The sequence below is a fragment of the Zea mays genome, chromosome 2 (assembly GCF_902167145.1).
Source record: "Zea mays cultivar B73 chromosome 2, Zm-B73-REFERENCE-NAM-5.0, whole genome shotgun sequence".
NCBI lineage: Eukaryota > Viridiplantae > Streptophyta > Magnoliopsida > Poales > Poaceae > Zea > Zea mays.
In genome coordinates, this window is record NC_050097.1 from 95,260,146 (window position 1) to 95,285,625 (window position 25,480).

Genomic DNA, 25,480 nt, shown 5'->3' on the forward strand with positions numbered 1-25,480 from the left:
TGGAAGATATGTTGAGAGCTTGTGCCCTTCAGCATGGAGGAAGTTGGGATAAAAGTCTACCATATGCTGAGTTCTCATATAATAATAGTTACCAGGCCAGTCTGAAGATGTCACCTTTTGAAGCTTTATATGGGAGGAAGTGCAGGACTCCTTTGTATTGGGATCAGACTGGAGAAAGACAGTTCTTTGGGCCTGAACTGATTCAAGAAGCAGAAGAACAAGTCCGTATAATTCGAGAAAATTTGAGAGTAGCTCAAACCAGGCAAAAGAGTTATGCTGATAATAGACTAAGACCATTGGAATTTGAGGAAGGAGATTATGTGTACCTCAAGGTGTCACCACTTCGTGGAATGAGGAAATTCAAAGTCAAGGGCAAATTGTCCCCTCGTTTTATTGGACCATTCAGAGCTTTTAGGCGAGTTGGAGAGATGGCCTATCAACTCGAGCTACCTGATAATCTATCTGATGTGCATAATGTATTCCATGTGTCTCAACGTAAGAAGTGTCTCTGTGTCCCTAAGGAACAGTTACCAATGGAAGAGCTTAGTGTTCAGGGTGATTTGACTTACACGGAATATCCTATCAAGATTCTTGACACTTTGACTTGAGTTACAAGAAATATGGTGATAAAGATGAGTAAAGTACAATAGAGTCACCATGCAGAAGATGAAGCAACTTGGGAAAGAGAAGAAGAGCTTCGCATAGATTTTCCCCACCTTTTCTCTAGTTCTTCTTAAATCTCGAGGACGAGATTATTTTTAAGGGGGGTAGGATTTGTAATACCCAAATTATAAATAATGAAAATAGTGATTGATCTCCTTAAGTGTGTGGCTTCCACTCCTTAACACATGTGAACCCCATATTTAAAAATTAACAAGTAACAAATGACATTATTAAGTTGTGCATCATGTTGGCTCTTAATTGTGTGTGTGCATTTTGCGACGATATAAAAAAAACAATGTGACAAGAAATATATCAAAGTCCAAAGTGGAATTTAACATCTAAAAGAAATTCTAGAAATTAGGAAAGAGAAGAAAAATAAATATTATGTAGAGAAAAATAAGTAAATAAAGATAAATGATTCCTAAACTAGGGTTTGAATTTGTATAATTGCTCAAAGGTGAAGCTCATAACAAGATTCAAATTCAAAGTTGAAATTCAAATGAGGAAATAAAAAAAAGAGAAAGCAATTTCCTACCGAATGGGCCTCTTTTCCCTCCCGCGGCCCAACTCTCTTTCACCTGGCCGGCCCACTCCCCCAACTCGCTCCAGCCTCCCCACCGCTCTGTGCGTGCACCTGTGCGCAGGGGCAGTCGCTGACAGCACGGGCCCGCTCGTGCAGTGACCCATCCGCCCAGCAACCATCTCCTCCGCACCACGCGCATTCCTGCTTGACTCGCTTACATGCGGGCCCGGGTTGTCAGGCCCATCTTCCCCAAACTGTCAGCCGATCCCGACGGCGCCTCCCCCTGCGCGATGTGGCCACCGGCGGATGCGGGATCACCATCCCCCATAAGACCCAGGAAGTGGAGCGCCCTCTCCTGGCCATACCGCTAGAGCCGTCCAGAAACCAAAAACGTCGAGAGCACAGAGCGAGAAAGAAGAAGGAGCGCCACCATCAATTGTAGCCGCACTGCCTCCCCTCCTCTCCATCTCTCTCCCCATGACCGAGCTCCCTCCCCTGTGGCCTCCGCTCGGTGCGCCCGCTCTCTGCTCGACCGTGCCCATGCCGCCTCCGTCCTCCTCCGCCGCATGAAGAAGACTCCGATTCTGGGCCGCCGCTGGGGGAGAAATCGCCGTCGTCACTGATTTCCGTGTTCGTCGCTGTTCGGGCATGGGAGAATGTAACCGGGTGTTCGCCAGGATGCTTTGGATGCGCCTGTGGCATCAATTCGCGTGGAGTCATCACGGTCCGTAGGGGAAATCATTCGCCGGGACTTGGATTTCCGGTGTGACCGTGCCTCCTCGTCGACGGAGCTCTGCTGGGTGCCATCTATGGTGAGAACCTTCTTTGCGCATTCACTCTTGCCCCTACATCGTGTAGCTTCCGTTAGGTTGGATTTTGGTTCGCCTGGGGCACGGGTGGCCAGCTCGGTAATGGAGCGCCGCCGTGGGCAGCTCGTGCTCCGTCGTTGGGAGCCACCGTGGGGATGGAGCGCGCATGGCCGTTGATGTACAAGTGGACGCGTTAGATTAGATTTGTAGGGAACGTTTGATTCTTTGGATCCGAGCCGTCCAATCTTTGTTGAACGCATGGGATCGCGTCTGGCCATGATAAAATCGTGATCGTTGATCCCAGATCTGAGGGCCGTGGACTCATACCGTTTCGGCTAATAAATGTTCTAATCTAGGCCATCGACTGTAGATCCGACGGCTCACAATCGTTAATACCCCCTTCGGCCAGCACAATTGCTAATGAGCCCCTGGAATTTCTGTGAATCAACCCGCAGTCCACTCGTTTGGGCTCTGAGTCCTGGAATATTTTGCGCAGAGCCCCTTATGCTTTTTAGTTATTGATGCCCAGTCCGAAAGATTAGAAAATCAGAAAAATCAATAGGAAATGAATTTTTATACGAAAACAATTGCTAGAACTTGTATAAATCATAGAAAATTCATATGAACTCCGAATTTACCCGTTCCAATTTCTATAATTTTGTAATAATATTGTTTATCACCTATTGCCACTGATTTGACATGAAAGTCACTTTAAAATTTATTTCTTAATTGATCTCGTATCAAATACATAAAACCTTAAGAAATTCGTATCTCCTCCGCTTTAACTCCGATTTGATCCGTTCAAGTTGCGTTAGTCTCGTAGCAACGAGTAGATTATTATTATTCAGTTTGTTCTTATGTTTGATGTGATGTTAATTTTATCTATACCATGTTTGTTTGTATTGCTACGACTAGCGCGAGGACGCGTGTCATCTGAAAAGCAAGTTGGTACCTGGAATCTCAAGTGCCAGGCAAGTTGTGCCCTTGACCACTTTTTACCCCAATAATGTTCTTTAATATCACTTATCCATGCATAGGTTAATTTTGATGGGACCCAATAGGTCACCCTAGATTTGCTTATCTCATTACCTTGTTTACCCCTGATTCACTTGGGTAGTTTGCTATTGCTTTACCTGGTTTTGGGATAATCATTTATTACCTCTATGTTCCAATTCTGTTGTTATTCTATTTATGTTCTTGTCAAGTTCATTAATGTTAATTGGAACATAGAGCTTAACTTGAGCACCACGTGCCACCACAAGGGTTTAATGGGACGCCCTTGGCTGATTAATTAGGAAAGCTAGTGGAAGACTACCTTACTCGAAAGGGGCAAGGGCAGTAGGGGAGTGGTCAGTGTAGGGAGGTCCCTGGTTGATTTTGCTGCGATGGCAGTCAGCCAGGAACCCTGCATTGGAACTTCCTATAAACTGTAGCGGGTTTTCGGAAGCTAGTGGAACTTTGTAAAGGCCTCGTAGTGTTGCCCTGCCGCGCTTCCTAGGTAGAGGTGTATGGGATTCGCGACCCCTTGGCAGATGGGTAACATGACTTGTGGGTAAAGGGTACAACCTCTGCAGAGTGTAAAACTGGTATACTAGCCGTGCTCGCGGTCATGAGCAGCTCAGGACTCTCTGATGTTTAAATTATGGAACTTAAATTCAATTTTGTCATTTGCATTGCATGGGTTTGTTATTAATTTTGTTCTATTACTTTACTTATGGTTTGGTATTTACTTACACTTAGTAACTGCTAATAAAATTTTGACCAACTACTTAAAAGCAATGCTCAGCTTTAACCCCTATCATTGATTAGCCTTACACATCACATGAACTCACACCTTTGTGAGTTTGTGTCCACTGGTTCCCCACAACTTGTTGAGCTATGATCATGTGTGAGCTCACCCTTGCTGTCTCACACCCCCCCACAGGAGAAGATCAGGTGGTTCAGGAGGAGCCGCCTAACACCGAGGAGTTCGATCTGATCTAGGTGACGTTTCTCAGTCGACATTGGCGCCAACGATCCTTAGTTCGTTTTATGTTTACACTTTTATTTTGTAATAAGTCTTCCGCTATGTAATAAATACTCTGATGTTTTATGACATTTATCTCTATACACTCTGTTATTATATATGTTGTCTTCTTGGCGCATGTATGAGATGCACCCGGCTTTGTTCCTTAAAGCCGGGTGTGACAATACAACCAATTCCTGATCTCGCGCGAGTGCTAGAAAAATCACTCGACTTCTACCGAGATCCCTAATTAGCAAAGCAGCTACTCGACCTAGCATACTAGTATCCATCTCAAGGGAATCCTGAGTTCATGCAACTAAGGTTTCAGTCAACTCCTACACTTAAGTGCACAGTACAAACCTACAATCATTAAGTGCAGTAAAATAGCATATATAACGGTTATGCATAAAATCGGGGCTTGCCTTTAATTTAACACTTAGATAGTGTTTGCTGGGGGAGATACTCGCTTGGCGAGTATCTACTGGTTATGTCCATCCTTCCTTAGGTTGTCCTCCATCTGCAGCTTGTGGTTGGCACCACGTTAGTTGCTCGATCACCATCTCTCGGTCCTATATGAGGTGCAAGATGCATATGTATGAATATAATGAAATAGCACAAGATACTTTAAGTACACGCTAGCGAATTAAACACTAAGTAGCGAGATATCACAAGCAACCACACACACTAGCGTTAGCTAACTACATATCATCGAGCGCATAATGTTAACACCACAAAAAGACGACAAACATTTTGTATATTTACGCAACACAAATACGACCCCATAAGTACAAGCGTTTATTTAATTTGCTACGGCTTTTCATTAGTTCTTCTATTTATCACACAAAAGCATCCAACACAAGTTTAACCGATGACATAGGCATCAATGTCTATGGAAATTCTATATCACAATCAACTAAAGAAGAAACATATAAAACAATACACACATGTCATATTTAGCTTAGCTATGGCAAGTCTACATTACTTAAGAGCAAACAAAACATTTTTAGCAAATAGGGTGAACTAAACAATCAAATGCGCATATGCAGATTTTCGGGACAGCAACACAGCAGCTACTTCTTTTAATCATAACTTTTCAAATATTAACCCAAAAATAGCAAATTAGGATTTTCTGGAAAGCTTACAAAGGGCTCTACAACTTTGGTATTTTCACTTCGGCATGATTTAACACTTAGCAAGGTTAAAAAGTGCTAACACAACAGCTCTGTCCAGATTTGGACAGATTCAGACTTGTGACTTTAAAAATTCATAACTGAAGATTCAGACATCCAAACAAGGTGATCCTAGACTTTCTGGAAAGGTAATAAAATTGTCTACATATCATTTATAAACATTTCAAGGTGATTCAATACTTAACTAAGGATAAAATACACTAGAAGACTTTGCTGTCCAGAACTGGACAGATTCAGTCTTCTCATTTTAAACATTCATAACTTAATCTTCAGATCACCAAAAAGAGTGATCTAAGACTTTTTGAAAAGCTTAGCAAAAGTACTATATAACTTTTGTAATCACCAAGAAGTGATTCCAGGTTTAACTAAATCAAATATTACAGTTTTCGAAATCTGTTCTGACGGTGGACAGAACACAGCAAGCAGTTTGTAAAATTCATAACTCTTAAACTATCAGGCCTATGGTTATGAAATTTTAACACAAGCAAGATGAGAAAAGCATCTACAACTTTCTTATAATCAACAAGGACCGATTCTAACATTACATTAGGCAAACAATGCAGTTTCTGAAATCTGTACAGAATTTGGACAGATTCAGTTACTGAATTTGGAAAAAACATAACTCCTAAACTGTCAGACCTATGACTGTCAAATTTTAACACAAGTAAGATAATAGAGTTGTCTACAACTTTCTTGTGAACACTAATAACTGATTTCAACATTAACTTAAGCAACCATTGCAATTTCTGAAATCTGTTCTGAAATTCGACAGATTCAGATGCTGGGCTTGTGAAAAACACAACTCCTAAACGATCAGGTTTATGGCTGTAAAATTTTAGTACAAGCAAGATAATAATGTTATCTACAACTCTTCTACCTGACTTTTCTACAGAAAACATGATTTGGTTTATCAAACAAACAGCACAACGAAAACAATGCGTGCAGCCCAAAACAACAACTAATTAATTTCAGCTCCTATACAATTCAAGAATTGCTGTGTTCTAAGTACTTGAATTATTCTAACACTTTACCATTCGTTAGAGTTGAATTAAATAAATGAGGACTAACAAGTAGACTTACAATTTTATCCAAATCATTTAGTGCACTAAAATTATCACATACATTTAACAAATGCATTCACCACGTGCATAGCATCATCACACACGACCTTGACTTAACTGTAAAGGAAGAGATGACTACTTCAACATGTCACCACTTCATCACACCCATTCATCGCCTATGTGCGCAGTAATTCATTTTTTTGCGGCACATGCACTCAAAATCAATCCACACTACACAAAATACACTTATCTCTTATTTATGCGCAAACTTAACACCTTTCGGGATAAAGCGTCACTATAAACACCTTACACCTAATTACCTTAGGAACCTATTAGTTCACTCGAAGACATCTATTCAAGTCATAAGCACAATCATACACTTATTTGTGAAGCACAATTTAAGGAACGCCTAACGCGTATAGACTCGACTTATAATTGTAGAGGAAGTGATGACTACTTACGGCATGACATCACCTCTCTAATTAAGCCAAGACAATTCCCACCTATATTGACCAAACATTCATGTCGAGCACACTCTATTTTTTTTGCCATGTCTCGCATACAACCATATTGTGGCGTGCACTCGAGACACTTCGGTTCAACTTAACGCAATCACTACTACTACGCATTTCGGCATACACGTTGGACAACACCGTGCTCATGAAACCCACACTTCCAATCTACTTATCACATCCAACCAACACCACGATGAATGCATAAAATATATTTAACATAGACTAACTCATTAGCCGACTATGGAAACCACTAAGCATGTTTTACGCTTTATTTAATTTACCACAACTAACACACTACTTTACGACGAAGTGCTTTAACAAACAATTAATACATCCGCGACCAATCCCTACGATGTACAAAAGAACTATTGCAGCCACATATATATATATCCAATCCAACAACCAAATAACATATCGGCTCACCCACGCACCTACGTGTCCCCACAATACGCACAGGCATCAACTGCACAAGTGACTCCAACCGGATTATTCATACTCTCATTTGCATCGACTATTACAATCACCGATCACATGCATAAAACTAATACACTTTTTACATAAACATCTATCGATGTATTCCCTAAAACATAATCCGCATATATTCCTATTGACATATAAAAACATCCGAGTTCTTTTCTACTTCATTTTCTTCTCTACACGCTTCCATTCATACAAATGTATTTTCACACACATAATCACACATGCACATCATCGACCAAAACATAATTAGACTACTACAAATCGCACACATCAAATAACCTCTTGCTCTCCAATCGCAAACGCGATCCTACCAATGCGCATAACCGAAACATTTTACACACATCCATTCAAAACGACATGCATCAGCTCACCATAAACAAACCCAAACGGCGTTTGCAAGAACGACGTTGATTCCGATTTGTGCATCGCTCTGAACATCCGACGAGCGTTGAACGACTTGCCTTCTCCTAAACACGGGGTTTCTCTCCTCCACAAACAAAACAAAAACAGCCCATATACACAATTAATCACCGGAGAACAAAGCCGATGTGGAATCAATAAGGATCGTCATCGTCTCACTGAGGGTGAACGGTGTCGATGTTGGGGCTGCGCAGATCCGGCGAAGTGAGGCGCATAGACGATCAAACTGCGCAGAGCGATGACGCGGCATGGAGCTGACCCAAACACCAACACGACGATGTGGGTCGGGACTGCGCAGATCAAACGAAGCACGCGATGCGGAGGGGATCCGGGGCTGCTGTTTTGTGGGGGAAGAGAGGATGTTGTTGCTGCTGCATCCATGGACAGGGAGCCGAGCGCCATGGGGCATTTGGGGACGCTGCACCGGAAGGACCGAGCTGGGATAGGGCAGCTGGAGCTTCGGTGCGCCGGGGAGGAAAGGCGCCTGGCTGTAGCCGTGGGGAAGAAGGGCTCGCGCCCATGGAGGCCCTGCTCATGCGCGCGTGCTGCTGCAGGGGCGTCGAGCACAGGGGGCAAAGGGAGGCGCTGGAGGGAAGGGACGTCGTGGGCAAGGAGAGGGAGGGAGCTTGCCCACGCCATGGATAGCAGGGGGAATGCTGGGGAGCTCGACCAACGAGGTTGCTGGCCGACCATGGAGACAGGGAAACAGGGAGCCGAGGGAAGGAGCGCCAAGCACAGGGGGTAGAGGGAGGCGCTCGACATCTGCTGGACAGCCGACACCGGAGGGAAGCTGGGCGGCCATGGGAGGGGAGGAAGCTCCCTGCTGCGCCAAGAACAGAGGAAGAAGAAAGCTGCGCGTGAGAGAAAAAAAAGAGAAGAGAGAGTGGCGGCTAGGGAAAAATGGAGGGGTGGGAGTGGAAAATGACCAAGTGAGCACCCCTATTTATAGAAGAAGCCCTAGGGTTAGGGTTTCTTAGTGGGCCTAATGGGCTGGGTTTTAAATGGGCTTGGCCCAAAACATGTAATTCGGGCTGCGCTAAATATTTTCCGGAAAAAGTCTCGTGCGGATTTCGTCGGTACGCAAAATAGAGTGAACGAGAGTTCGGACGAACGAACGATTGAGTGATTAATTCGGTCGAGAGTTTGATTTGACTTTGCTCGAAATAATTCCCTACGCGTGATTCGGAAATAAATCGTCCTGAGATTTGATCGGCTTGGAATTTTAGTCGGAGAAGGCGAATCGTGATATTTTAAAATCGCTGTCGATACGGGGTTTTGAGTTCGGTTCGAACATGGAATATTTAGCCGAGTCGGATAAAGTTGATTAGAGGACGACATATTGAGCGTTCCGTTTGAGAGTACGGAGTCGGATTAATTTTTGGACATAGATCGAACATCGAGAAATCGGAGTCGGACACAGCTCGACTAGCAGCTGTCGAGCGTTTGATTAAATGAGCTTTATACGAGTTTGATAAATTGAGAATGATTACCGAGTTCGCATTCGTGCCGAGAAACAAAAGTTTTAACACGCTCCAAATTCGGCCATTTCTCGCGATCGAGTAACTTCGAATTCGGTGAATTGTGAATGGATAGTCTGGATAATCAGAGACATATGCGAGCGAGAAATAGAAATTTTCACTGAGCATCCGAGATTAGGATAATTCTTCCGACATAATCCGAAATAGACACCTGGGGTGTCACAGTGACCGCACTTGTACCCACCATAACCGGAATGGGAGACCACGTCTCAGGTCGCGTGAGGAGGGCAATCTGCGGGCAGGTTCACTCAGGTACTAGGCTTACCGATTTACCATATTTCTCGGTATGTGTTTAGTACGTTCAAACGCTTGACACACGGTACCACACCTTAATCCTTATTCCAATTTTTATCCCATGGACAACCAATCCCCATGGATTGTTGTCCACAAACCAGCACCATTATGATAGAAAGTGGATACAACCAATTTCCAGACCTCACGCGAGTGCTAGAAAAATCACTCGACTTCTACCGAGATCCTACTTAATAAAGCAGCTACTCGACCTAGCATATTAGTATTCATCTCAACAGGATTCCTGAGATCATGCAACTAGGGTTTCACACAACTCCTACATTTAAGTGCACATTCAATCCTACAATCAATAAGTGTAGTAAAATAGCATAAATAACAGGTTATGCATAAACCGGGGCTTGCCTTCCAAGGCTGTGGCAGGCAGATCCTCTGGTGCAGGCTCTGGTGCTGGATCCGGGGCTACCTCCTGAGCAGCTCCTTGCTCCGGCACGAGGATGTACTCTCTGTCAGCGAGGTTACAGTCTATCGAAGTGCAATGAACATGTATGTCATGATTATGCAGGATTTAAGTAACATCATACTAGGAGAAGAAAGACTAAGTTAATGAGTAACTTAGGGTTTGCTTGGTCATACGGGGCTTTTAGTGGTTTATGCTCATTACTCTAGGTTTAGGTTTTGTTAATGATGAGCATATTGGATTGGCATTTCCTTTATATAGTTCAGTGGACAATTTACAAAGGGTTTTAGGATGACACTAATTTCCATTATTCATTTTCCTTTCTTTATTTTCTATTTATGAAATCTAGTGGGGGTTTGAATTACAACAGTAGTTTAACTTTCTCCAAAAATTCTGTAAAAATTACAGTGGGTTGCCATTGGTCACTATAGCCCATTCTAGGAAGTTGAGGTTCAAAATAAAAAGGCTATGCTTTAGACAAAAATAACAAAAGTTGTGTAAATGGGCCACTTTGTACTACAACTCTTAATTAGGGGTGGGTTCTGTCCTAAAGGTTATTTTTGTTGACATCTAATAGTAATAATAGGCTTCTGTGCCAAAAATCACAGAAAGCTAAGGGATGGTTATTCAGTTATGATTTTCTAAAGTTTAATGCCAAAAAGGTACTTTCTACTACATTGTTATTTGAAAAATGTCAAACAACAGATTTCATATTTTTCCTAAGTTCTTAGTAACCCATCACTACTTATTCCAAGGGTTGGGGTGTTTTCACCTTGGGGTTATTTTTGTAGGGTTTTTTCTAAGTTTTCCTTGTTTTCTTAAAATAAAAGGGATCCTACTTATTTAATACTAAACCAGGGTATAATAGATTTTTCTAGTAGACTACATTGAATAAGTACTCTAACAAAAATAGGGGTGCCCTCTGGTTCATCATTTTAATCACCTTTTCTATTTTTCTTAACCTTAAGCATATTGTAAAATAATTCGTAAAAACTAACTTAATGGGTTGGACAGAGAAGTTTAGCATTTTTAAACAGGTCAGTAGGTGGATATAAACTTCTCCAAATTTTTCTATCCCTAGTCAAATAGTGCAACTATTTTTATCCATATTATTTAGCTTTTGGTCAAAACAATAATTAAATCAGAACCCTAAAGTTTTCTGTGGTACATAGGGGTTTTATATTTTTCCTAAGTAGTTTACATTATTTAGAGTCTGACAAAATTGGTTTGACTAAATTTGGATGAATAAAACAGAAGTTATGAATTAGTAAAGTTCTGTTCAATTTTAAAATCAGATTTAATAAAGGTTTTCTGGAAAAGCAGTTTACACCGAGGACCCTGGGGTATTTCCAAACTAACTCTCTCAGTTATACCCTCGCGCTACTATTCATTTGAGTCACTGACATTTCACAAAACCCCCCAGACTTCTTTCCTTCTCCCCTGCGGTCCTTCCCTAGGTTTAAACAGTGCCCGCAAGAAAGAAAAGGGTGGCGCGGCTAACCGGCAGCGAGATAGGTCCAGCGAGGGGCGGGGTTGGCTTGGGGAGGCTCTAGCGGTCACAGCGATGTACGCCTCGACGGCAGGGATGGCCGGAATCACTCGGTCCACGTGCGCAGGCGGGTGTCCTCGTCGGCGGCAGGTGTGCCGGCCAATTCACGACAATCTGGTTCAATCCAATGGCACGGTGAGCTCCACGGGGTAACGTAGAGACTGTGTGCACAAGGATTCAGAAAATGGTTCAGTGGATTACCCAGTCCACGCACTCCGACGGGGTTGTGAACTCCGGAGACCGTGGACTGGCCTCTCCGGCGAAGCAGACTTCGATTCCTCGCTCGGGGAGCTTCACTGAGGTGTGCTCACTCGTCTCCGAGGGTCGGACGGGGTTGGGAAAGGCTGGGCTGGCCGGTCTACGGCGATAGGGGCTCGGGTGGCCGCGGACACGCCGCGCACGGGCAAACGGCGGTGAGTTGAGCTCCGGTGAGGTTTGAGCGTGCGCGGAAGAGTGTGGTCGACGCCCGAGCGGGCTTTATAGGCGCGGGCGCGGGCCATTGCGTCGGCTGGCCTTTGGTGTGACGCGGGGCACGCGCGGGCGTGCTCTGGCATGCACAGAGCGCGTCGAACACGTGGAGCTTTTCTTCTGCCCGTGTTCCACAGCTCACCCAAGTCGCAAACGTGCGAATCTTGGCAAAAATCCGGCGTGAGTCTTTTCCTGGCACCTAGGGCTGTCTCTCATCCGTGAGTTGCCATGGCAGATATGGCCTAGGTAGGGAGATCTTCGGTCGCCAAATCAGGTATGTCACTCTGCCCACCTCGTGACAAAAACCATGCCAAGGCATGTCAAACGTCAAGGTCTCGGGCTCAACTTTTTCCAGTGGGTGCCCTAGGTGGTATGCCACATTTTTGGTATAGAACATAGGTGGTTTTGGTGCCATCTTCAAGGTGAACACGGTTGATCTTTAGTGTAGGTGTAGTTTTTGACTTAGAGGGAATTTGAGAGCTCTAGCTCTCTCTCCACTTAAGGAATGGATTTGGGGTTTCTCCAGGGGTCTTTTTGCAACATTTCCTTCCCACCATTGCTGGTTATAAAGTTACTTAAAGTTTGGTTAAAGATTAACTCATGGTTTGCACAATTGCTTATTCTCTCCCCCCTCTTAACCATGGTTTTGGAAGATAGGGTTCAAGAGAGGTCTCGGGTCTTCCCCCCTCTTGCCCAAGGTAGTAAGTGCACAAAAGTTTGAGTGATGCTTCTTAGGTCATTAGCAATCTTGGTTAACACATTGTCTCCAAGGTTCTTATGTTCTGCTTAAGTTTTTACCACATGTGATCACAGTCCTTAGTACCAAGGTGTGCTCTAGCCATGGTAACACCTGAGGTGTTACATTAACCGTAGATTTTCCAAACTCAATATGGATGGGTTTGCTAGGACTTAAAATGCCATCGTCATCTTTGTTATCATTGTCAGCTTCAGCAGTAGTTGGATCGACTTCGGCAATAGCAAAATCTTCTGTTGGGACTGGTTCTTTTTATTCTTGTACAATCAACCCAGAACGTTTCATCATTTTTTGAGGTGGGGCTGTCTCAGAAGTTCCAGCCTCTTCTCCTTCGCGTGCTACTCTGACAGTAGATCTCACTCTAGCCACTTCAGTTTTTATAAGACGAAGCCACACTCAACTAGTTGGTTGTTTGTTTGAAGCTTATACAACAAGTTCGCAGAAAGCAGGAAGCTTCGGCTTCAGTAAAAATTTTTAGCAGCACAACGATGCAGTAGCAATGAATGTTGTGGTAACTTCTAACCAGCTCGTCTGTTTATATAGCCCCATAGGTGGAGAAGACGAACCGTCGAGACTCACGTACTGGCTGATCGGTGGACTAGTAAGCGCAGTGCATTTTATATTTGTTTTTAATAACAAGCTCAGGGAAGGCGTTTTTCGGACCTGTGGCATCCAAAAGCCTTCGTTTTTTTCGTGGATCGAGCTCATTATGAAAAACAACCTAGCACCGCGAAGGGGCTATTGTTGGGGTCTTCCTCTCCACCGAAGGTTCTCAGGACGAAGATATCGTTTGTAAGGTGATGTTGAGGATCTTCTTCCCCACCAAAGGCCCTCGAGACGAAGACATTGTCTGAAAGCGATAACAACAAATGCCGAAGCTACGTCTGAAGGATGACAGCTCCGGCTTAAGATGGCAACGAAGGTTAAGCATGATGCTGAGCCGAAGAGGAAAAGACTGGTTAATCCCTAATGATTTATGTTACAATTATGAGTACATGTTAAGGTCATAAATGTATTTTTACCCGAGCTGCGTCCCGTGCCTATAAATAGGTGAACAGTACCCCCGTACTGTTCACGCTAGATTGTAATCGCTCTCGCGTCAACACCTTCAATCAAGCCGAAGGTATCAATGTAATATAAATTTTGTTAATGTTCATCTGTATATCATGAAATAAATATATAGATGAATAAATGAATAACATATATTGTCTCTGTGAACTTTCATCCTCATAGATGATGAATGTATGTCCTTCATGACCTTCGCCCGAAGATCGTTATATCCAAAAGGAGATAATGCTTCAAAGGACGAAGGTCCTTAATCTTTAACAATTTTGTTGCTTTGTTCTTAATTCACAGCATTTGAAAACAAGTAACCAACACTCCTTTTCCTTCGTTAGCTTGCGCCCAAAGCCTTTCTCCATATCACATGATGATGACTTTGACACGTTTTTGGACGAAGCTTTTCACCACACTAAAGCTGCTAGCTTCGTCCAACTTTCGTTATTCACCTGAAACACATTTTGTTACACCGAAGTACATGTGTTTTGAGGACCTTCGGCAAGGCAGGCCCCCAACAGTAGCCCCTTGTGGGATGAGTTTGTTGCTTCATAAAGAGCTTAGATCACAAAAATCATAAATGGGAGGTCTTGTGCCTAAGGTACGAAAAACACCATCCCGAAGCTTGTTATGAATACCGTGACTAGTAGGGCCCAGATCTTAGTGAGTACAACGATTAAGTACAAAAAATCTATAGGTATAAAAGGGAGCGACACCTAGCAGATTTAACATGACAATTGCTGCTTTTGTGCGTGTTGCTGCTCAAGCCTACTCTACCTTTGAAGCTTACTTCGATTGTATTTCCATCTCCATACCAGCCTTAGCTAGCTGAAAAGTACGCTTTTCCAACACGAAATGGCAGGATAGCACTCTGGTGCTAGTGTGCCTTTGGCACCTTTGTCAAGCATTCAAGAGACAAATGTTAAGGTGTTTGTTTCAACAATGGAGGCTACCGCCTCTTTGGCCGAAGCCGGCTTTGTGAATCCGTCCGAGGATAGTGACAATATTGACATTGAAGAGGATAGCATTACAATACGTCCTACGAAGCCAAGCCATGTGGACGTCGACAAATCTAAGATCAAAGGAGGAGATATTGAGGTACTTAACCGCTATGGATATATTGACAATGTTGATTGGGTGTGGTTAGGAGGTGATGATTTAGTGCCGAATCGAAGAGAGGATGAAGTCGTCGTGTTTCGAAGTTTTTTGAAGGCTTGTCTTAGATTTCCTTTGCATAAGACGGTAGTTGCAATTTTGAAAAGGTTTAACATACACCTTCATCAGCTCACCCCAAACGATATAGTGCATCTAGAATTTTCATTTGGGTTGTACGGAGTCAAGCGGTTGAACTTGATGCTGAAGCTTTCTGCGAAGCCTTCAATCAAGTCCATGAGTTACACTTTCAAACAAAGGCAACTAGAGGCCTTCACAACAACTCTAGCTACTACAATTCGATTATCAAAGGGACATGATGTTTCTGACTCTTACATACCGAAGCAAGTGGCAAAATGAATGGGCGAAGGAGTGGTTTTACATGAAGAATGATTTGAATGAACAAACTAATATAAAAGGAATTATTCGGACTCTTATTGTTATAAGCTTCAGATATAAAAAGCAAACGTGTTACATCAACTTCAAAGCTCAAGCTGTAATAGTTGCTTTCATTGCTCTTTGTACACACATTGGAGCAAGGGACCTCGTTAAAGAATTTTAAGCTTTTAAGATATGGCCACTAGCGGCTAAGTGGGAGATGCCGAAGGTGTCTGAAAAAGACGCTTTAGATGCGGAGCCTGGATTGATCAGACTTCATTACACGTATGAAGATTAATTTGGAGAGCCTAGCGATGGATACTGTGACACCCCAGTGTCACCTAGGGTTCTTCTCAGTACTAGCTCAAGTACCATCATTTCATGTAAGCCAAATTGAGCAAGAAGCATCAAATCAACTTAAGAATAAAAGATACACTGAGTTTGCATCTAAAGAATCATGTCCAAAACAAATGAGGTTTTCAAAAAGGGAAAAATGTTGAAGCCCTAATACCAACCCTAAATAAGCCATTTAAGTAGAAATGAAGAAAAGGGATGAAAGACTAGGAAAAACATGAGATCATGGCTTAGGCCAATTATAAAAGTTGAAATACACTAACTAAGCTACCAAAAAGATTAGAAAAGTTTGGCCAAAATAGTTTGTTAAAAACTCCAAACAAGCCATTCAAGTGGAGGTTTAATGGGGAAATATGAAATTCAGATTTCTGAATTTTCAGCCTTTGAACCAAAACCGAGCACGTTCACCTTGATCCTTAGCTCTAATCCTAAAGCTCCCATTAACAAAAATGTGTCTAACTAACCCCTCTACCACATGTCTGAAGATGGCATCGGGACGCGAGCCCTAGACACGACAAAACCGAAGATTTGCCTCGGGCTCGGGCTGAGAGACAGACCAGACTTGAGAGCTCAATATCTTTGAAACCAGTAGGCCAAATCCTATGACCCCCACACAAGATCAGTAGCTTATAGGGAGGAGAAGAGGTTTTGTGCACTGACCAAGGCAAGAGCAGGCTCGAATGAATGACCACACGCGCTAGAACTCGGGCAGAATGAACGCGCACACGTGTTCGACCCTGGTCGGCACGCCGGCGTTCGCCCAACCCGTGCGCGTGCTCGCCCCAGCGTCCGGTCAAGTCCACCGTGCGCCCTCGCCCACGCCGTGCCTATAAAGCAGCCCCAAGGCCTCGGCCGTACCTCCCCACGCGCTCTCAGGCCTTGCCTAAGCCAAAGTTCACCGGACTTCGCCTCGAGCACGCCGTGCCACCGCCCGCCATCACTGCCCAAGCCTCAGCCACCGCGGCCAACTTGCTTCAGCCACGTCCAAGTTGCGCCGGCCTCTTGGTTAGCTTCGCCAGTGGCCCATGAAGCTTTCCAAGCTCTCAGACCCGACAGAACTTCACAAGAGACCCGAGATCGCCTTCACCGGACTTCGGTCGCCCGCGGCCGCACGTAGACCGAGCAATCCGGTGAGCCATTCTCCAATTCTCCGCGCGCACATCTTTTTTGGCCTCTGGCGAAACTCCCTGACCCATTTAATTGATCAATCGTGCCCTGGTTAGGCCGGACTCCTCGCCGCCGATGAGCTCCCCCGCCTGCGCACGTGGACCGACATCCTCCGACCACCATCGCCGGCGATCCGCACCTCGACGTGATCACTAGAGACTCCCGGACCTCACCCAACCCTTCACCAGAGCAACCTCACCGCTGGTAATCCCCTCTGCCCTATTCTTCTGCCACGGTCACTGTTCCATTAGGGGAAGGATCGCGGATTCGATTTCGGGAAACCCTAGGGGGTTTTCTGCAGAGCCTTAGACTCATGTGAATAGTGCACCGAGGACCTGTATGTAATTCATTCAAAACCTTTCGCCAGGGACCCCAGTGCAAAACCCCTTTTTCTTTATCCATTTGTAATTAATCTTTTTAAATTCAGCAGAAGACTTAGAAATTTCACATCTTGAGAAATGTTCCACCAAATTTAGCCAAACCAATTTTGCTGGATTCAAAATGTTATGAACTATCACATAAAAAACTGAACCTTATGCTTTCTGTTTTAAATTTTAGAGTTTGAAATTAATTAAAGAAACTGACCAAACCTAATTAAAATAAGAAAAATTAGTATGCTTCTGTGCTGAACCTAAGAAAATTTGTAGAAGTGTAAACCCCACTTAGGCACTGTTTAAAAATAGTGAGCACCCCAGTATTAAAGATTTAGACAAGATTACTTATTAAAAGCCATATTTGCCCAAAAGTTAGGAAAATGAGAAAGGCACTGGAAAATAATGAACAGTGAATGCAATTATTTTTCCTAGTCTACTAAGGTAATAGAGAACCTAGGAAAAATAAAGGGAACCCTAGTCCAGGACAAATTCTAGGTGAAATATTTTATTAAGCATTAATCAAACTAGAAAAACAATTATTAGAATTATGAAAAAAATTCATAATTGTTAATAAAAAACCTAGTGGACTTGTAACCACTAAAATACCACTACAAAAATGATAAACACCCTATTCCATCATTTTAAGTAGGGTAAACAAATAGAACTTGATATTAAGCCATGTTTCAATTAAAATCATAAGCAAGCCAAAAATTGTGCAACAGTGGGCAACTAAATTTTTACCAGATTAATAAAGAAGTAGGCCACTAGAGAAAAATGCAAAACCCAATTGAAAGCTACAAGTAATACCCATTGCCAATACTTCATAAAAAGGCCATTTAGTTCAAGAAATTCCTACCACCTTTCCCTTAAGCAAAAAGCTACCAATTTTCAGAATGATTGCTCTAGCACAAATAAGAAGATAGGAAAAATCAGAAATTTGTTGTTTGATATTTTTTAAATATAGTGGTAGTAGAAAGCACCCATTTGGCTAGAAACTTTAGAAAAATCATAGTAGAATAACTAATGCGTATTAGTGGCTAAAAATTTGTACAAAATCATGTTATAGCATCGAATGACAACAAAAATAAGTCTTAGAGAATAACTCAATGTAAAAAGAAGGTTGTAGTTCAAAACACCCCCTCTGCCCTAATACTTGATAATTTTATACAGAGAGAACCACTCAATTTTTAAGCCCCAAATTTGGAGACAGAGCCTTATACACCAGTACGAAGCCACAGTAATTTTTGCAGAATTTTTGGAAATTTATTAAGCTATCTTGTAGTTCAAACCAACCTTAAAAGTATAAAAGAAATAAGAAGGAAGAGAGGAAATAATAAATCTCACTCTAATGGTTCAGCTAGAAACCTTAATAAACTCTCACTAAGACATTAAAGGGAAATAAGTAGAACACTAAAATAAACTTACCAATTAGCTTAACCAAGCTTGACCCTAATTTGTTAAGTATACCACAAGAATCTTCAGTAGCAAGATTAAGCTCTACCTTATTAATTTGATCATTCACCATCAAAGTTTAATTGCTAAATTGCATATCATACCATGCATGTATCTTACTCATTGCATTCATTAGATTGCAATCTCGCTGACGGAGAGTACGTGCTCATCCCCGAGCAAGGAGCTGTCCACGAGGAAGACCACGAGCAAGCTCCCAAGACTGCCATCGAGGATCGTCCCGCAGCCCCAGCATTTGAAGGCAAGCCCTGGTTTTATGCATAATCGTTTATATATGCTACTTTATTACACTTAATGTTTGTAGGCTTGTAATGTGCACTTAAGTATATGAGTTGCTTGAAACCTTTATGCATGAACTCAGGATTCCTTTTTGAGATGGATACTAGTATGCTAGGTCGAGTAGCTGCTATGCTAATCAGGATCTCAGTAGAAGTCGAGTGATTTTTCTAGCACTCGCGCGAGGTCAGGAACTAATTATATTCATCTTGATAATGGGATCTATGATGGTCTATGGACTTGGATCTAGGGAGAATGCCTTGTCCATGAGACGGGAAAATGAATTAAGGATTAATGTGTGGATACCTGAGTCAAGCGTTTGAACGTACTAAACACATGTTGGGAAATATGGTAACTGGTAAACCTAGTAGCTGAGTGAAGCCAGGCGCGGACTTTTCCCCTCACTTGTCCTGAGACTGGGTCTCCCAGCTATGGTGGGTACAAGTGCGGTCACTGCACGGCGGCAGACGGGGTCAGTGGAGCATTGTATGCCAAGGCAGTGAGCCCTGGCCGCGAACAGGGAATCGATGGGGACGGTTGATGTGTTTGGGGACAGAGTGCCCTTACATGTCGTGTGTTTAGGTTTACCTTGCAAGGTTTAAAAACTCAATTCGAATCGTCTGCTTCTCGCAGCTAATAAGACTGCTTGACCCCTTGTACTACATTGAGTAAGAAGTGAAATGAGGTTTACTTGAGATAACTTGTTGATTGTACTAAATGCTTGTTACCATGTATGCTTAGAAGGAGCAAACTTAGCTAAGATAATGATGCTAGAAATTGAAAAGCTAAAATTTGATTTTAGACTTAGCTAGTGCTTTTGGCAAACCAAACCCCTCAGCCAAACAGCTGCATGGTCTAGAGGTAGAGGACTAGTTTCCTCACACCGGGTAAGTCTAGTTGAGTATTAGTATACTCAGCCGTGCTTGTGGCATAATTTTTGCAAATACGCTTCAAGATATGGTTGATGGTGTGACTTGGCCTATCACCCTACCACCGGGTTGGACGGTCGAGTGGGATGCTGCTCCAGCAGGAGAGGAGCAGGAGGAGTAGTGGGCTAGGCCTTGCCCATTTCCTCACTTTCCACGATATCGATTATCCGCTGCAACTTATTTTGTGAACTTATATCAGCTACTTGAAAAACTCCGATTTATGTAATAAGTCCAGTACTTTATTTAAGGTTTCTTGTTTTATTGTATTTCTTCTGTGACTCACCTTCGAGTGAGTTTGTGGTATTTGATCCTGGTTAAGTGGCTCTATCAGACTAGATCTGAGGGACTGACGGGTTATTCCGATTTAAGTGTGTTGCGGCCCCTGAGGCGTGACTTAGGCACTTAAGCTAAAATAATTCAGGCGGTTCTGCCACAGCTGGTATCGGAGCAAATACCACCACAGAGAAGCACAATAAACCATGAATACCAATTTTCGAAAATCTAAAACTTGCTTAGAAATTAGTATGACTCGTCAGGACTAGACCGCTAGACCTAGGACGAAAGGCTTTAGGAATAGAGGGAGAAATATGTGGCTAAATAACTAGGCCATGTGGGCCAGTCCTTAGATTTTTAGGATGCCCTAAGAGCACCCTTTTATTCGGAGAGGAGACGTCATTCTCAACATGCATGCATTATAAAAACTAAAAGGGAATGGACACTAAAGAAGTAAAAATTTGAGCTAACCCGCTTCCTTTTAAACCATCCAGGCTCTTTTATTTTCTTCCTTCCACCATAATCTTTACATCTGATACCCTTCCGCAGATGACTTCACCCACCCCCGCCGGTGGAGGAGACACTCGTTTCAGCTCTGACTTCCTTTCTCATGATGGCTTTCCTTCCATCTTGTGGGAAGTGCTTAACTCCGTCGATTACCCTACGCCCCCTTTGTACATGGTGCAGCTGTACGAGGAGCATCGGGTACCACGTTGCCAAGTCTGGCTGACTTTGGAGGCTCGTCCCCTTCAGTCGGGTTAGCGTTCTCTTGACTCCGAGACAATTGGATTCAGGACGGACGACACCACTGAAGCAGCAGCCATGAAGACCCTAACGACTTTCTTGTGGCGGAATCGCCCGAATTATTCCATCTTAAGTGCCCAAGTCACACCCTTAAGGGCAGCAACACACTTAAACAGGAATAAACCGTCAGTCCCTCGGATCTAGTCCGATAAAGCCACTTACCAGGATCGAATACCACTAGCTCACACGAAGGTGAGGCACAGAGAAATACAATAAAGCGTAATACCACAAATTTAATAAGCACCAATAGTGATTACATTATCGGAGTTTCAGAAATAATAAACATAAATTTTAATGCAGAGGAAATAACTAACGGAGAAAACCGAGTACTCATGGCAAAGCCTAGCCACGCTACTCCTCCTGGTCCCCTCCTGTGGAAGCAGTAACCCACTCGACCATCTATCCTGGTGGCAGGGACGAAGGCCAAGTCACACCAGCAACCAATCATCGTAAGGAGTACCTGCAAAAATTATGCCACAAGCAAGGCTGAGTATACTAATACTCAGCTAGACTTACCCAGTGTGAGGAGTTTACTCCTCTACCTCTAGACATGCAGCTATTTGGCTGAGGGGTTTGGTTTGCCAAAAGCACTAGCTGAGTCTAAAATCAAGTTTTAGCTTTTCAAGTTTTAGTATGATCCTTTCAACTAGATATGTACCTAGCTAGTCATACATGGTATCAAATATTTTATCAATCAACATCTTTTGCGAGTCACCTCATTTCTAATTATTACTCAATGCAGTACAATGGATCAAGTAGTATCATTAGCTGCGAGAAGCAAACCATTCGAATCGAGTTTTTATCCTTGCAAGGTAAACCTAAACACACGACGTGGCGAGGCACTCCGTCCCCACACACATCAACCTCCCTATCGATTCCCTGGCAACAGAAAGGGGCTCACCGCCTTGGCGTACAATGCCTCACTGACCCCGACTGCTGTCGTGCAGAGACCGCACTTGTACCCACCATAACCGGAATGGGAGACCACGTCTCAGGTCGCATGAGGAGGGCAATCTGCGGGTAGGTTCCCTCAGGTACTAGGCTTACCGATTTACCATATTTCTCACCATGTGTTTAGTACGTTCAAACGCTTGACACAAGTATCCGCACGTTAATCCTTATTCCAATTTTCATCTCGTAGACCACGCGTCCCCATGGACACTACACCAAAATAGTAAACTTCCTAGAGCCTAAACCCTAGTAAGTTAGCCCTAAACTCTAGGAAGTTAGCTAAACTCTCGGAAGTTAAGTCATCCTGTCAGAAGTTTGGCTCTCGGAAATTTTTTGTCGGAAGTCAGCTTAACTTCCTAGAGCCCTCTAGGAAGTTAGCTAACTTCCTACAGCCAATGAAGCCTCTCGGAAGTTAGTAGGTTCTCGGAAGTTAGTAGCTTCACGCCGTCAGCGCCGTCAGCTGACTAACTTCCTACGGCCCAGTTGGCCTCTAGGAAGTTAATTGTACCAACATTACAAATGCTTTTATTTTTATTTTACACCACATTCCACAACATAACAAATATATCAACAACTATAGCACAACATATTTTCACATAAAACATCTCACACGCAATCACATAACAATATTTAAATCCATAGTCTCATCAATTACACCACAAAAGTCTCATCTATAGCCATAAGACACATCTCATCCAGTCATAATAAGAGACAATATCTCATACATAGTCATGTTGGAAGTTCTCGCATAGCTTCAAGAAGTTCTCGCACAGCTTCTTCTTGTAGTTGCTGCTCGTGCCCCCCGGACCACTGCCTCGGCCTCCTCCTGCTGGCGCCATAGCAGAAGATGGATTTTTTGCTGGCATGCTTGCGCTGATGGTTGCGATGAGATCACGCACCAAGTCGCTGGCTTGCTTGATCTGGTCAAAATTGCCTTCCAGCTCGATGTTCTTTTGGTTAGGGTTAGACTCGTGGTCGCGGATGGATAGCTTGACGCCTGTAACTCTGCTTAGTGTTGACCCCACCCTTGTCGATTATGCCACCGGCCAGAGAGGCGTCCACACTGATCTTTCAATATATGAGATAAAATAAAATACACAAACATCTAAATCGTATATTCAGGCATATTAGAGTAACAATATAAACAAAGCATAATACCATATAATAAAATGATATTTGAATCTACTCTTACAAATACTTCGAACACTAAAAAAGAATTTCCATTTAATTCAAACACCACCTTGTAACATGTCTATACTAAATGCACCAAAGCAAGAGTGGAATGAACGTTGATATGTATGGTACTCATCTAACATCTTAATTAAGTAACCAGAGGGGAAAAGGCAAGTTGATCTAGTGAGATATACTGAAACAGAGAAGCTTATATATCACGATTTAGTGTTACTATTCAAGTATTCCATATACCTTTGGCATATAAAATGAAACTTCCAGATAATTGATTTGTTGTAAGAAGAGTGAAAAAAGATACAGGTTACCGTTCTGATGTTATTTCGGGTAGGTTAATATTATAACCTGAAAAACTTGGTGCAAGGATTCGATTTGCTTGATAGACCAGTTTGAAATGACTCTGTGTCTGTAGCATAAAATTAATTACATTTTCTCATGCGTTAGAAGTTTGCATTGTAGTTGTCCTGCAGAAAATAGTTATTATACAGTCGAAAAAAGATTGATAAGGATTCTACACAGATAAATACCATGTGTTTGCATGTTTCTTCTTGTTCATTGAACTGATGAACTGCCAAATTGAATTTTTATTAATATTCAAGATCCACAAGGTGGCTTCATTCCCATATATGCTTCAGATTACTATTTCTTCCGTAAAAAACTGTCTCTTTTTAACAGAATACATCTAAAACTGTCTCTTTTTAACAAAATACAAGTAAATGATGTTTCCAGACTTTTAGTTCTAGAACTAATTTTACTGTACCAAAATTGTCGTGAGGCACATACATGTTGGGAGATTTCTCCTTGCTGGTTGAACTGGTGAATTGTCCAATTACATCGATCAAGATTCAAGAGGCAAAAGGTGCTTTGACTTCCATATATGCTTCAAATTACCATTTCTTCTCTAAATAACTTTCCTCTTTTCAACAACATACATCTAGATGAGCCCCATACTATTACACTATCTGAACTCTACTATGAGTTCTAAACTATTTTTTACTACATTACTATTTTATGCGGCACATAGTCCTAACTATATTTGGGAACACGCAGGCTTTGTCACCATTCTGTACTTACTTAGTACTAATGTTTTTACTTAAGAGGGGTAAGTTTCTCAAATAAGAACATGTTATTGTGCTCCTTACCTGTTATCATTGGCGAAGTTTTTTATCAGTAGCTGGAAAAAATGTGTATAGCTTCTGCATAGGTAGCAGATATAACTGTGATACATTCCTTCAGATTTCATTGTATTCTTTTGATCCATCTTCAAGCCACATACAACGCTAGCCTTTAAGGTCCAAGTGAGTAGTCAAAGTTAAGAGAGTAACAGACTAACAGCCTAAGTATAGAGGGGGTTCAATTTTGGTGGCAGTAAGATATCATTCCACCAATCCATGCATCACTTGAAGCAAGCAAGAAAATCTCTAACCCTCCAGGCCCCACTACCAGTCCCCTGCCACAAACACCCCAGATGTGCATTTCATTGCGCGCATAAGCATAATCAAACGACCAACCAGAACACTCTCGCTCTGCTCCCACGGTACACACGCAAATCCAGTCGACGAAACACTTCTCGCAAGGAGCGAGGGCAACCGACATCAAGTAGAACCAAAACAATCGAGGCGGATAGCGGACAGGACTAGTGGGATAGCGATGCCTCACCTTTGTAGCGCTTCCCGGCGGCAGCAGCCCCATTCGCCGTCTCTGGCCGGGACCTCTTTCAGGCCGTGACGATCCCCTCCATGCCCAGCCTAGCCTCGTGTCCGGTTGTAGAGGCGCACCGGAACCCTAGCCCGCCGATCTGATTCGCTACGAGCTCGGAAGCAGAGAAGTGAAGGAAGACTGCTAGGTTGCTGTTTGGTTTCTTTATCAAAAACGGAAATTGGGTCTTGGGCCTCGATGAAGCAGGGCGGTGGCGGCCGACATCTTCGAGTTGGAGAAGAGAGTGATGGGTGTTGGAGAAGAAAGGATGAATGATGGAAAGATAACGTTAGATTCGTAGATTAGGATAAAAAATAATACTTCCTAGAGTAAAGTCGTAGGAAGTTACTTAACTTCCTAGAGGTTGACATGTACTCTAGGAAGTTAGCGGCTCGTTTGACTGGTCAAAAGCTAAAAGCTAACTTCCTAGAGTAGGCCGTAGGAAGTTAGAAGGGGCGGCTAACTTCCTAGAGAAGGGTGTAGGACCTGCTAACTTCCTAGAGTATGCCGTAGGAAGTTAGCGACTTGTTTGACCACACGCGGTAGTCGGCATGTGAAAGCTAACTTCCTACAGCTTTTATAAAATACCGTAGGAAGTTATGTTTATTTCATAGAGCTAACAGTTGCCTCTCGGAAGTTATTTATTTCCTACGGTTTGTTATAAAATCTGTAGGAAGTTAAAAACCGTAGGAAGTGTATGATTTTGGTGTAGTGGGACCCATGTCC

At 42.9% G+C, this 25,480-nt stretch overlaps 1 long non-coding RNA gene across 1 annotated transcript; it reads right to left on the reverse strand.

The window, feature by feature from the left end:
* Window positions 1-22,443: 22,443 nt before the first annotated feature.
* On the reverse strand, window positions 22,444-25,039 carry LOC111590874 (uncharacterized). Its single transcript, XR_002750012.2, has 2 exons — window positions 24,716-25,039; window positions 22,444-22,931 (listed from the first exon to the last, which is right to left on the reverse strand). It is a non-coding gene; the product is annotated as an uncharacterized lncRNA (long non-coding RNA).
* Between the last annotated feature and the right edge of the window lie 441 nt (window positions 25,040-25,480).